The following is an 8,955-nucleotide window of genomic DNA, read 5'->3' on the forward strand; positions in this document are numbered from 1 at the left end:
CTCATAAATCTACGAAATCCTATTTTCTGACGTCTAAATGACCTTTAAAAAATCATAGCAGCAGTTTATTTCATTTAAAGAAATGGCGTGTCGTCCATTTCCGCTGTGACGTATATAAATAGTGCATATATTTAGGCGCAATATTTAACTTCTTCTGGCGGGGCGACATCTAGAGTTCTCTAATTGTATCTCCTTGATATGATGCCTACAACGAGGTTGATATCTAGACTAGGTTGATATCTAGAATTTTCCATAAATAGCTTTGCTACAATTATAGTAGGAGCATTCTTTTGCAACCGAGCTACAAAAGAATACTCGCTTAAATGACGAAATACACGAAAAGCAACAACACAAACCCGGCTATTTATCCGAGCTCAGCCAGGTCGGTTAAAAAATAGTGTTGGTAAGTGAGAAAACTGCTCTATTGTGAATTGTTATTGGGAAAGTGGAGAGGGAAATTTTTGCTTCCTTTTATACGTGACTTATATTTTAAAAGAGAATATACATATATTACGCAAATACCTCGCATAATTACTCATTTAAATTGGTTTTTGTATCTAAATCCCGTTAAACTAATCACATTTTCTTGCCAGCTATCAACAGGGTTGCTTAAGTAGCTAAATGGAAATTTTACCCGAGTTGAGCGTTCTTTTGTCGCTCGCTTACAAAAAAAATGCAGCTAGTATAAATGGTGGTCTGGACATACAACATTCAAAGCGGTCTGGACATACAACAATGCAAGTTGATAAAAGCGTTGTAAAAAAGGATTAGTCCAGCGCCTTCAACTTGACCTGCAGGCTATGTCGGAGACACAGACGCTGAACTTAAACTTAGAATACGTGATATTATTAAGATTACATTCAAGTTAAAAACGGTATATGAAATATTCGTTTTGATTTTATTGAATTGGATTTAATAAATCAATATGAATTACAAAATGTGAATACTTAGCAATAGAGAAGCAGATCCACATTAACTTCAATCATATGTACCATCAGCTTATAAGTAGATATATGCCACGACGTGTATCACTACAACGATTCATTACAACGCTTTTACGAACTTGTTTTTATTTCCTTTCATACTGCAACAATTTGTATTACTTTTTATATTAGCCTAGGTCCCCGTATTAGTATTCTTCTTCGTGCTCGTGCTCCTCTTCGCATTATCTTCGGCTTCGGATTTGTGCATAAGTTAGCTAAGACCTCTGAAACATGTCATGTGCCTGATGAATTTTGTTAAACTTTATTTTTTAAATACGTGACAACGCTCGTAAATACAGTTCAGAAATAAAGCCTTTTTAAACCCATTTCATTTGATACCCATATTTTTAATAATTCCTGTAGCTTACTAAATAATTTGAGTTTACCTTTTTAAACAGGTGGAAACCCTCTTTAATATTGTTAATACAAACAAACAAACAAACAAAGTATATCTTACCATCTTCGTTTCACGTCATGTTTTAATATTTCATTTAACTTATGTATACTTTAACAGGTGGCAACCCTATTCAAAATATTTTAAAACCAAAACTTTGTTAAACCTTTTTCGATTGACAACCATATTGCGATACATATTTAAATTGTATATCTAATTCCCTTAATTCAAGTTGAATTTAATGTCTAAAACATATGGCAACCTTTTAAATAAAGTTAAGAAAAAAACATTTTTAACCCCTGTCAATTTTTAGTGATGCTTTTTTAATTTAAGTACACCGAATGCATAGGTACATATGTATGTATGTATACACTATACACTAATATTCTACATTAAGATGGAATTTATTTACTGAATAAAATGTGAGGAATAGGTAAATTAAAAATGTTTTGCGTTGTTATAAATGTTGTAAAATTAATTTATTAATAAAAACGTGAAGAAATTGATATGTATATACACTTTTTACTGAATCAAAAAAATTATTAAACATGATAATAAAAACTTGGCGCTTTTGTTTTGGAAAAATTGGCTTTTTCTGGTGGCCTGATGCCACACTGGCTCAGTTGTCGCAAAAGTACACATACATACACGCATTTTGACTTGAAAATAAGTGTGTAGTGGTTAATATGTATACGATGCCATCTCCGTACAGCTCACTTCACCTCGCCTAGCACGCTCGCGTGCGCGCAGTTTGCCCGCGACGTCGACTGCGTGCACCTCTGCTGTGCATCCCTAGTCTAGAGAATTTAGCTGGATATATATGCCACCGATTGCGGGACGATATCCCTAGCACATCATTCAAAGGCACAGATGATCCCTCCTACACTTGGGTAAATCACTTAAGTGAAGGTGGTTTATCAGTACTTAGCAGCAGTATGATGGAACATATACATAAGTAATCTAGTATCAGTATTACGAAGATGGTTTGCTCATTACAAATAATTTTGTACAAAAACATATTGAGCAAGCCTCTGGTATAAATTGCGACATTAAAGTAAAAAATATTTTTCTTTGAAAGACGGCTTGCATATTTTCAGATTTAGATGGCAATAAAAATATATGACATATGGATGGAATAGTGGCTGATAATGCTGGTGCATCGGCGCGAGTACAAACAATAATTCAAGCAGATTTATAGCAGCTGGATTCGTTTGCTTCCTATTACTTCCGTCAACTCTTTATTTAACAAGTTTTCTGGTATTTTCGAAAATCGTTGTTCTAAAATATAAAGAAAATAAGTTGCTAAAGAATGTCTTAATACGTATATGGTAATTTTTGATGCGGTAGTACCTGATAATTTTGTTCCTGGGCTAAAAGGCAATGTACCAGAGGATAAAGTCGCCAGTCACTGGATTTTTGGTCGTATAATTCCATGCGTGTTTCACCGCTGTTAGGTAAAAAAAAAACTGCACAAATTATAATTGATTTCAAAGTTGTGGTTAAATTACTTGCATATATTTGTATGTACGTAAGTTATCCAAATTGTTAATTACGCGGCGTACCTCCTGTGCATTCACGAAGAAGCCATAATTGCACAAACACATCTTCCAACCATTCCAGTAACGTGATCGTAAGGTGTTTTGGTGAGTACGGTTTAGTTATTTTCTCGATGATATCGGGGTATTGTGACCCAATGTATGACCCGATCTGAAAAGCGCGACTGAAGGATTGGTATTCTGCACAAAAATACTGTTTAGCGAGTTAATATTTTCTGTGCCAAAATTCTAATTTTACCCCACTTTCAAATAGTTCACAAGGAGTCTGTGGAAGGTTTCGGGGGGCCAGGTATGACTTCTTACAAAATTTAAGCTGTGCTCTTTCTAGTGGGTGTGGTATAAAGAGCCACGCCCCCGGCCCCACCGGCACCTAACCCAAAAACAATGGGCAGTAACTAAATATTCGAAGCTTTGGCACTTTTCCGGTCTCGTCGTCCGGAGTTGGCGGCGTTTGCCATTATAAATGCGCAGATGGTTCATTCTCATCCATAAGTATCAATGTAACTTCTTTAGAAGCTTTTCACATTGTATGGCTTGCGATGAGCCCGATCATTTTGATTCAGGTGTTTTACTTTGACCAATCTGAAACTGCAAACACTTTTAACACATGTATTTTTCCAACATTATTTTTCATACTTACCTTATGGGCTATATCCACAAAATCATTGCAACGTATTATTGTTTAATTAAAGCTTGTATATTTGCTTAGTTTCTACAAATTTTGCCATTTCAATATGATATTAATGAATTTTTCTACATTTTTCCTGCAAAATTTCTTCTTCTTGCATTGTTGTTTGCGTTTTGACATTACTCTCTCGGAGCTGCACCAGTGTGAAGTCACGCAAAAATTACGCTCAAAAATCCTCTCGCATGGGCGCAATCTTGTATTCTATCATTCTTGTATTAGTAAGATTCGTTGCCCATGATTTTCCCCTCGCATTTCTGGCTAGTATATTTAAGAACGAATGGATATGGATTGAGCCAAGAGCTTGTGTGAGCAAATCAAATTTTTGGCAGCCAATGCCAATTACGCAGTTACGACGATATGTAATTTAGTGGAAAAACTAAAATAAAAAATCGTCATTACGGGGAAAAAATCGTCAAAACGTCATTGAACTAAAAAAACGTCAAAATGACGACGAAATCGTCAATTCGGCAACGCCGGTGTGGAGATATACAAGATCATTCGCATATGCTTGCAGAAAAATTGGAGCTATTGAAAAAGAATATTTCAAATTGCATATTTCTAGAAGCGTTCGTGGTAAAATTTTTGAACTTGGTACGAAAATATATGAAAACAATCACATACTCATGGAGAAAAATTGGAGTTATTGGAAAAGGGGCGTGGCACCTCATATGCAACCGAATTGTTCATACTGTATATCTCTGGAAATGTTCATGGTAGCGTACTGGTACTTGGCATGGAGGTACTATGTATTTGAAATCAATCGCGNCTCGCCTAGCACGCTCGCGTGCGCGCAGTTTGCCCGCGACGTCGACTGCGTGCACCTCTGCTGTGCATCCCTAGTCTAGAGAATTTAGCTGGATATATATGCCACCGATTGCGGGACGATATCCCTAGCACATCATTCAAAGGCACAGATGATCCCTCCTACACTTGGGTAAATCACTTAAGTGAAGGTGGTTTATCAGTACTTAGCAGCAGTATGATGGAACATATACATAAGTAATCTAGTATCAGTATTACGAAGATGGTTTGCTCATTACAAATAATTTTGTACAAAAACATATTGAGCAAGCCTCTGGTATAAATTGCGACATTAAAGTAAAAAATATTTTTCTTTGAAAGACGGCTTGCATATTTTCAGATTTAGATGGCAATAAAAATATATGACATATGGATGGAATAGTGGCTGATAATGCTGGTGCATCGGCGCGAGTACAAACAATAATTCAAGCAGATTTATAGCAGCTGGATTCGTTTGCTTCCTATTACTTCCGTCAACTCTTTATTTAACAAGTTTTCTGGTATTTTCGAAAATCGTTGTTCTAAAATATAAAGAAAATAAGTTGCTAAAGAATGTCTTAATACGTATATGGTAATTTTTGATGCGGTAGTACCTGATAATTTTGTTCCTGGGCTAAAAGGCAATGTACCAGAGGATAAAGTCGCCAGTCACTGGATTTTTGGTCGTATAATTCCATGCGTGTTTCACCGCTGTTAGGTAAAAAAAAAACTGCACAAATTATAATTGATTTCAAAGTTGTGGTTAAATTACTTGCATATATTTGTATGTACGTAAGTTATCCAAATTGTTAATTACGCGGCGTACCTCCTGTGCATTCACGAAGAAGCCATAATTGCACAAACACATCTTCCAACCATTCCAGTAACGTGATCGTAAGGTGTTTTGGTGAGTACGGTTTAGTTATTTTCTCGATGATATCGGGGTATTGTGACCCAATGTATGACCCGATCTGAAAAGCGCGACTGAAGGATTGGTATTCTGCACAAAAATACTGTTTAGCGAGTTAATATTTTCTGTGCCAAAATTCTAATTTTACCCCACTTTCAAATAGTTCACAAGGAGTCTGTGGAAGGTTTCGGGGGGCCAGGTATGACTTCTTACAAAATTTAAGCTGTGCTCTTTCTAGTGGGTGTGGTATAAAGAGCCACGCCCCCGGCCCCACCGGCACCTAACCCAAAAACAATGGGCAGTAACTAAATATTCGAAGCTTTGGCACTTTTCCGGTCTCGTCGTCCGGAGTTGGCGGCGTTTGCCATTATAAATGCGCAGATGGTTCATTCTCATCCATAAGTATCAATGTAACTTCTTTAGAAGCTTTTCACATTGTATGGCTTGCGATGAGCCCGATCATTTTGATTCAGGTGTTTTACTTTGACCAATCTGAAACTGCAAACACTTTTAACACATGTATTTTTCCAACATTATTTTTCATACTTACCTTATGGGCTATATCCACAAAATCATTGCAACGTATTATTGTTTAATTAAAGCTTGTATATTTGCTTAGTTTCTACAAATTTTGCCATTTCAATATGATATTAATGAATTTTTCTACATTTTTCCTGCAAAATTTCTTCTTCTTGCATTGTTGTTTGCGTTTTGACATTACTCTCTCGGAGCTGCACCAGTGTGAAGTCACGCAAAAATTACGCTCAAAAATCCTCTCGCATGGGCGCAATCTTGTATTCTATCATTCTTGTATTAGTAAGATTCGTTGCCCATGATTTTCCCCTCGCATTTCTGGCTAGTATATTTAAGAACGAATGGATATGGATTGAGCCAAGAGCTTGTGTGAGCAAATCAAATTTTTGGCAGCCAATGCCAATTACGCAGTTACGACGATATGTAATTTAGTGGAAAAACTAAAATAAAAAATCGTCATTACGGGGAAAAAATCGTCAAAACGTCATTGAACTAAAAAAACGTCAAAATGACGACGAAATCGTCAATTCGGCAACGCCGGTGTGGAGATATACAAGATCATTCGCATATGCTTGCAGAAAAATTGGAGCTATTGAAAAAGAATATTTCAAATTGCATATTTCTAGAAGCGTTCGTGGTAAAATTTTTGAACTTGGTACGAAAATATATGAAAACAATCACATACTCATGGAGAAAAATTGGAGTTATTGGAAAAGGGGCGTGGCACCTCATATGCAACCGAATTGTTCATACTGTATATCTCTGGAAATGTTCATGGTAGCGTACTGGTACTTGGCATGGAGGTACTATGTATTTGAAATCAATCGCGTACTCTTGAGAAAAATTGGAGCTATTGTAAAAGGGCGTGGGCCCTCCCATACAATAAAAATTTTTTATACTGCATTGCACAGGAACTGGGTATGGAGATACCTATATGAAATCAATCGCATACTCATGAAGAAAAATTCTGACTATTTGAAAAGGGGGCGTGGCAACTCCCATATACACCGAATTTTTCCCAATAAGTATCTCTGGAAGTGTTCATGGTAGAGAGTACTGGAACTTGGTATGGAGATACTATGGGCTGGTTTCTCAAACTCGATTTAGTTTAGCCAAGTTTTTAAGACTTAGTCAAGAATAAGATGTGTAAAAATTAGGCTAACTTTTGACTTAAGTCCAAAAAATTGCTAAACTAAGTAAAGTTCAGTTGGAGAAACCAGCCCTATGTATATGAAATCAATCGCATACTCTTGAGAAACATTGGTGAAATTTTTGAACTTGGTACGGAAATATATGAAATCAATCACATCCTCATGGAGAAAAATTGGAGTTATTGGAAAAGGGGCGTGGCACCTCATATACAAACCGAATTTTTCATACTCGTATATTTCTGGAAATGTTCATGGTACAGCACTGGAGCTGGGTATTGAGATGCATATATGAAATCAATCGCATACTCATAAGTAAAAATTCGGACTATTTGAAAAGGGGGCGTGGCATCTCCCATATAAACCGAATTTTTCATAATATCTCTGGCAGTGTATATGGTAGAGTACTAAATCATTATACCGACGTGGCAATTCCCTTACAAGTCGAATTTTTCTTATTGCATATCTCTAGAATTGTTCTTGGTAGGGTATTGGAACTTGGTGTGGATATATATGAAATTAGTCACATTGTCATGGAGAAAATATGGAGCTATTGGAAAAGGCGGCGTGGCACCTACCATACAAGCATATCTCTGGAAGAGTTCATGGTACAGTACTGGAACTTCTTATTTCATATGGAGATATATGAAATCAATCCCATACTCATGGAGAAAAATGGGCTTTTTGAAAAGAGGGCCTGGCAAAGTACAAACGTATTGACTTTTACTTATTTTTGAATGTGTATATAATTCTTCTGTAGTCATCTTTGTGAGTGAAATTCTAAACGGTTGGAGGGATTTTAACAATTTAACCCGCCAGTTGGCGCTGGTGTTGAGTTATTACTAAAAATCTTTTTTATGATCCGATTTGGAGAATATTCAAAACATGTATTGGAAACGGTAGAGGCAGTCCAATTGCAAAAAAGAGCTGCCAGGTGGTGCTGAGGTCGAGTTATTACTAAAAATGGACAAGTAAGAAAAGGTGCCGTGAAAGTCAGACTAAATCGACCTATTTAACCATTGAGTATATCGAACTCTTGTGTGTTACGATTAGCCCAATGGATGTGATTTGCCAACATTATTATGCATTAAAGCTTCGTCCGGAGACACCAGGGTTGAGTTGTACAGTGTTAAATCTCAAATCACCACCTGTCGAAATACCTTAAAAGCCAGTTTCATGAAAGCAATTTAATGGAAATTTATTTTTTTAATTGAATTTAATATAGAACCTGACAGAAAAAATCATTTTTCACTTAAATTGTTTTTATGAAACTGGCTTTTAAGGTCCCTGCAAACCAAAGTTCCCGAAATCTTAACGAAATCTTTAGGAGTATCTGATTTCTGTAACGATTTTTTTCCGAATCTTCAAAGAAAATTATATGAAGTGGTTGACACGAACTCGTAAAGAAATTTCTGTACGAAAAATAAAGAAAATTCTGAAAAAAGTCTGCAAGAAATTCTTCACATAGCAGCATTATTTTCATTTCTTCACCGATTTTCTTCCGAAATTTCGGAAAAGAATGGAAGTGTGCGTAATTTATTTCATTTTAGAAAATTCGGACAAAAATCGGATGGGATCTTTCCGAATTCGTTAAAATTTCTTTACGATTCAGAATACTCTGAAAAAATGGTTTGCAGGGGTATTTCATATGGAATAAATCTGTGTATGTACCCTGCAAACCATTTTACCAGAGTATTCTGCATTGTAAAGAAATTTTAAAGAATTCGTTAAGATTTAATTCGATTTTTTGCCGAATTTTCTAAAATTAAATAAATTACGCACACTTCCATTCTTTTACGAAATTTCGGAAGAAAATCTAGACATATACATAGATCACTAAAAGAAAAACAGATCCGCATTAACTGCAATTAACATAAATATTGCGATTAGGTTATAAATATTGCGCCATTTGTTTCTCAAAAACCGAAATACCTACACACTAGGGATGTCAATCCCGGGATT

The sequence above is a fragment of the Rhagoletis zephyria genome, unplaced genomic scaffold, assembly GCF_001687245.7.
Source record: "Rhagoletis zephyria isolate East Lansing unplaced genomic scaffold, Rhagoletis_zephyria_1.1 Rzeph_scaffold_01916, whole genome shotgun sequence".
Lineage (NCBI taxonomy): Eukaryota > Metazoa > Arthropoda > Insecta > Diptera > Tephritidae > Rhagoletis > Rhagoletis zephyria.